The following is a 6,492-nucleotide window of genomic DNA, read 5'->3' as shown; positions in this document are numbered from 1 at the left end:
AGATATAGATACAATTCATGTAATTTTTTTTCTCCCTTTATATTAATAATTTCTCACGTTAAACCCAATGGCCCATGTTGCCGAGGGTATTCATTAATAATAAAAAAAAAAAATATACCTTAACAATTTAATTATTATATTCAAGATACTTATTGCCTGAATTATATTTAATTTTGTATATTTTCTCCTGTCAAGTTTATCAACTATCAGTTGCACTGTATTGGAATTCCGTCCGTTTATTCGTTTGAATTCTTCATAATTATAATGATTATTATTATTATTATTATTATTTTCAATTTTTTTTTTACCTAATCGTAAAAATAACAATATGTATATCACATAAGCTGAAGAAAATCGATTTAGTGGATCCTCCACTGACTGGTTCTCCTTTATCCCCGCTTCCACCACTAATCATAAACATAATATTGTATACGTATATATTCAAAACAAAAACAAAACGAACGAAAAAATAAAATAAATGTTTAAAAAAAAAATACTAAGAAATAACAAGGTATAATTACGCCGCGAGACAGAACAATTTATGACCGAGCTTGGTGTGTTTTTTATTTTTTTAATCACGATGGTGTTGTTGATAATATACGGCATTATACCCTTAAACCCTTAACGTTAACAAGAAATACCTGCGCACACGGGTCTTTGTTAAATCCGCTATAATATATGTATACGACTCTACCGCAGTCGTCGTCGTCACCTTTGATTTATTTCACTTTGTGTCTTTTTGGATGCGACTACCATTAGAGTAGTCCTAAATAATGCACGTATTGTTATAAAATGAGTAAAAGTAGTTAAAATTCTAATTAAATTAAATACGTTAAACTCACGGTTGTCGCGACGCTTATTTTCGGCTTTTTCGTGTAATATTCGATTCGAAATCACTTCCAAAAGATTTTATTCCACTCTTCACATGACGCGATTTAGTTATACTTACAGATTTGCAAAGTACTACTTGTACTCAATTTGTTTTTTTTTTTTTTACAAGAATAATTGTCAAAATTCCTGCAGACGCCCGTCGCGTCGTCGTTAAAATAAAATGTAAAATTACGAGCACCACAACGATCCACGGGATTATTGTTTTAACGCGACATCGCTTTTTTTTCCAACACGCCAACAATAATATTAAAAAGTAACATTTTATTAAATGTTTCGTCCAACAGTGTCACATTAGTGACCGAACAATCACCACTGAAGGACCAACATTTTTCTAGTCTTATGTCACTTACATAATATCGCTTAGCATATAGTTTCTATTTTGATACATCACAGCTGTTTAAACTTAAAGTGACTAAGAACCAATACTAACATATTGTTACTCGCATTATACATTGGTTTACTTAACTTAATTAATAATTTTAATTTTAATAATGTTTATGTTTTATTATAGGCATATTATGCACGATAATTGTTTGATTTGAAACGACTGTTTGCGACTGCTATGACTACTGCAGGATTTTGCGCACTGCACAAACGATGATGCGATGTATATACCTACTTACAGTTATGCGGAGTAAAGGAACTTGCTGAATTCGGTTTTTTGACGCAAACAATGATCAAAGTTCCTGAAGCACTTGTCGTGTCGCCGTTAAAATAATATTATATTATTATAACATTACAATATTGAGTCTTCCACGTGCGGCGGCGGCGGCGATCGACGAAATCATTATAATATTATATGATTAAAAATGTTTAAGCTATCGATTGCAGCAATCGTATTAGTTAGATATTATATGCTGCAGTATTCTCGTCAATTTTCGGTAGGTTAGATGTAGTATGTATATTATATTTTGATTGCCGTAACGACTGCGTTTAAGCGATTTTGTGCAAACATTTTTTTCCCTTCACGCCGCCGCCATCACTGGTCCTCGAATCAACGCACTTGCAGGCCGTAAACGATGTACAGATGTGCGGCGTATAAGTACCTATTTAATTTTTTTTGGACACGAATAAGCGTCCAAAGTTCCCGCAGACGCCCGTCGTGTCGTCGTTATAATAATAATACAATAATATCATAAGCACCGCGTATACACGAGATTGCGTGTGATCGACGATATTAAATTATTATTATTATTATTATAATTTTTTAAACTGTCGATTGCACTCCACATCAGCGCGCCGGCAGCCATGTATCGTCAAGGAGCAGAAGCCGCTGTAGAACACTGACAGACCTCCATCGGAAGAGGTCGAAATCATTATATTGCACACGATCTACTATATATACGGCTAAAACGCCTATGCTACAAACGCGTTGTACACAAGTGCGTAGTAAGTACTTTTGCGCGGTTTATTATTGTCATCGCTCCGCACACGACGAGTGTAGTATGGGTATAGGCAGGTACTCGTCGCCGCAGGTCGCGTGTAAACGGACGCCGCGGGGCGCCAGTTTGTTCGATCGTTCGGCGTAATAATAATAAAATATAATATATTATAATGTCCGCGGGCAATCGAGAGAACCGCTCGGTGTGAATTTCGAAAAACTCTTTGCTGGAATTAAACGTCATCATTCTCCGATGCGGCATTTAAACTAAATCGATCCGAACCGCATGCGCGTGGGCCGCATGGTAAACGAGGTAGTATTATGATGGTATGCCCGGTATGCGCCGCTTATATGTACACGTTATTATACTATATAGGACATAGGTATACCATCGCGTAGATACCTTATTGGGTCGTCTCTAGGCCACGAGTTTTTGGCTGAGAGGTTAGGGAGGGAGTCGAATTTCTAACCTTTTGATAACTCGTTCGTTCATTGAAATCGTCATAATGTGAAACAATATATGATTATAATTTGCTACAACATGTAAACTATATTAATATATTACAAACACTATATAGTGTACAGTATTACAATATTAGAGGGAGGGAACAACTTTTATTCAAAAAAAATACAAAGTGACACCATTTTATATAAATGAGACATTACATTATTGGGTAATGTGAACATTGTTAATTTCTGGGATTTAGTTTAAACAGTAATTAATTAATATAATATTAGCTTAAAGTAAAAATAAATTACAGGATAAAAATCTAATAAAATATATTTTTTTTAAATAGTAAGCTTAGTGTTTTTAGTATTATCCTAATTGTGGTGGATCATTGTAAATAATATTTTTTGTTTTTATTTTATTTGTTTGATTTTGCACACTAAATTCACTAATTCTATTCAACTAAAACTTTCAACCGATAAAAAAAAAAGTACAAATCCATTAATCAGAATAATAAGACCAAAAAATGTAATTAAGTGACCATCAGAGACCTCGCGTTGATGCCATTCGTCCGTAAGTCAGATTAAACAACATAAAACACAGTCGAACTTGCAGGTTAACTCGAAATTGTCAATACCTCGAACTTTTTCCCCGGTCCCTAGAATTTCCTATTTACATAATGCGAAAAAATGTTGTTTAACTCAAATATTTTCACGAAGTTTCGATTTTTGTTAATATATGTGTTATGAAATTTTAGTATTTCCCTTGTGTAACTTTGTATAATATTTGCTATTGAAAATAAGATCATTATCTTTACAGATAAGCGGTTTATCTAATTGGTTTACTATTACACGACAACGAATATTATCCACTGACTCTAATACTTGTATCATATTTTTAATAAGTAAATAGTTTTTATTACATATATTATAAGAAATCTGTAGGAATTGATATAATATTGCACTGTTTTAAAAACATACATATTTTGGAATTCTAATTTGGATAACTCGAATTTTTTTCCTGTCCCTTCAACTTCGAGACAAACAAGTTCAACTGTAGAAAAACTATTATTTAAATTTATTTTAACAGTATAATATTTGCACTTTCAAAACGAAAATCGATATTTCAGGTAATTATTGTTTTTGTTTTATTGTTTATGTGTACCTATTAGATGTGATGTGATTAGATGTGATGACAATAAATCCCGAAAAAATGTACATATGTATACTGGTACAAAAAATGAATGATAGTACAATCATCTTTAATTAATCACTACGACACAATTAAACGGATAGTATATTATTTAGTATATTCGTAAATAAATGTATAAGTGTATACGACAAAGACAAGAATAATGACGTAAGTACTGGAAATTTCGTCCTTTGTAAATGTCTCTAAACTGACGTACATATTTTGTATTTATGAGAAAAAATCCCCCAAAAAATGAGTAAAAAGGTATAGACAATTTATAATAATATAATATTATTGAATCCGGCAGATGGAAAGTGTACTAATAATAATATAAACATATAACTATAATACCACTAAATATATATTATATATATATTATTGATAGTTCGCCTATTCGTACCTACAACCGTGAACAGGGTAATTGTAAGGTGACGTTAAAACACTGGACAATTTATGCACAGCAGATATTATATGCTCCTATATAGATACATCCGCGTGCTCGCGTTATATTGTTATGGCGCGTACGTACATACAGGGTGATTCACTGTGCACGCACTCCCTTTTTTCTCCTTAAAAAACGCTGTTGCAGTTGTTCAAAATATGATTTTTTAAATTTTAAAACATACTTATTGACTACCCATAAATAACACTTTCGAATTATCGAATTTTTATGAACTACTCTGCAATAAGTGTCCCGTGGAGTTACAAAATTCTATTTTTCAAATTCATAATCTCCCTATTTACAGGAAATTGCTTACCGGATATAAGTTTTCTGAACGTGTCTGCAGCGTATCAAAATCAAAATTCCTGCTCATAATCTTTCGACCCAACTAACTTTGTGTCAAATCACATGCAGAAGCCAGTGGCCACCAACAGTTTCATAACATCTCTTAACATTCGTTAATATTAGTCCATTGATTTCCCTTATTTCTTCAGTTCCAAATGCACTATTCACTGCAAAAGGATATCTATCTCTCCATCATTTATTACCATCGCACAACCAGTGGCGTATATAGGAATTAATTTCGGAGGGGGTTTATAAAAAAATGTATATAAGTATTATTATAAATTAACTTTATTTTAATAACAAATTATTTCTTTTATTTCTATTATTCATTTTTGTTTTATCCCGTGTTGCGCTGTTCGGTTTTAGTTGATACATTGATTAAACAAATTCGTAAGTGCCGTACTAACAAAAAAAATCGGGGGGGGGGGGGGTTGAAACCCCCCCCCCCCTATATACGCCACTGCGCACAACACCAATTATAAAATATAAAATCTTGTCCTGCACTATACTAACCAACTATCATACCCTCATTAACACTCTAACTGTATTCGTTAACTCGAATTTTTATCTTAATTGTCAAAATCACTAATATTAACTATATTATGCTATAAAAATTATTATTAATAATAATAACGTTATCAAAAAATTATACAAAATCAAATATATATAATATCACGACGTAATGTATTTAAACATTTTAATTTACAGTAAATAATAATTATAAAGCTTTATACAATATGATACAATGTGCCCAAGATATAAGGCTTAAAAAATATGTAAGATAATATGTACATTATGGAAATCCGAACATTTTAGTAATTTACTTGTATTAATCTATCGATATCGACGATAATTATGAAAATATATGGTCCGAGTCATCAAGACGCGTATGATAAACACCTAGGATTCTGATTTTTCCTGACAATATTCTTATGCCTAGTAGTAATCTTCAAAAAATTCTAAGTACCTTCCGGAGTTATACATTTGAAAACATTTTTTTTTTTTTTTTTAACGGGGGTTGAGCGTGCTAGTCGAATCACTCTGTACACATAAATATATGAACGCCTATATGATATAATAATGTGTATGGACTGTTGACAGAACGACGATCGATACAATGTGTACTGATCAGGTAAAGTCGTTGACGCGGAGCACTGTTTATAATAATAATATGTAAACTCTATTCATCTGGTTGGCGCCGCGGTGACGACCTCGAGGAAGCCCTCTCATTAACGATATATATTATTTTCTATTTCATAGGTCTTAGAGTCAAGAATTGATTTAAACGCCGAAAATGATTAAAATATGAAAAATGACGCTGTATTAATTTAATTTAAATTTTTGATGATGTAGGTAGAATTTTCCGAAAAATGACGCCCCTGCAGTAACCGCGAGCCAGTTCGACGACTTACAACCGCGTACTTGCACAATATAACAGTATAAGACGTTTTGATTTTGATTTCCCTCCCACTCTCCGTTGTGGGTATTCGTAAATTCAGCGGGCAAATCGCTCTGTTTTCGATGTTTTTTATTCCCCATCCTGTAGTTAGTATAATAATAACAATATTATGTTTAGGTGCACTCTTCCGGCGCAGGATCGCCACCACCCCTGCAGCGTCTTCGTCATCATCGGTCGCGCGCGTCGTTCCTTTTCTGTTTATAGTAATACAGTTCGTTTTTTATTATAATTATTATTATTTTTTGTTCGTTGTTTACTTTTAGAAAGCATCATTTGGTTACAAATGGCCCAAGAAACGAGCAAAGTGTGTTTCGGTCCCGAAATTCATTAGCCGT

This window comes from Diuraphis noxia, unplaced genomic scaffold, assembly GCF_037042655.1.
Source record: "Diuraphis noxia isolate RWA-SAM2 unplaced genomic scaffold, SU_Dnox_SAM2 contig0009, whole genome shotgun sequence".
In the NCBI taxonomy this organism is placed as follows: Eukaryota; Metazoa; Arthropoda; class Insecta; order Hemiptera; family Aphididae; genus Diuraphis; species Diuraphis noxia.
The sequence above is the reverse complement of the archived record's forward strand: the minus strand, read 5'-3'. Positions refer to the sequence as shown.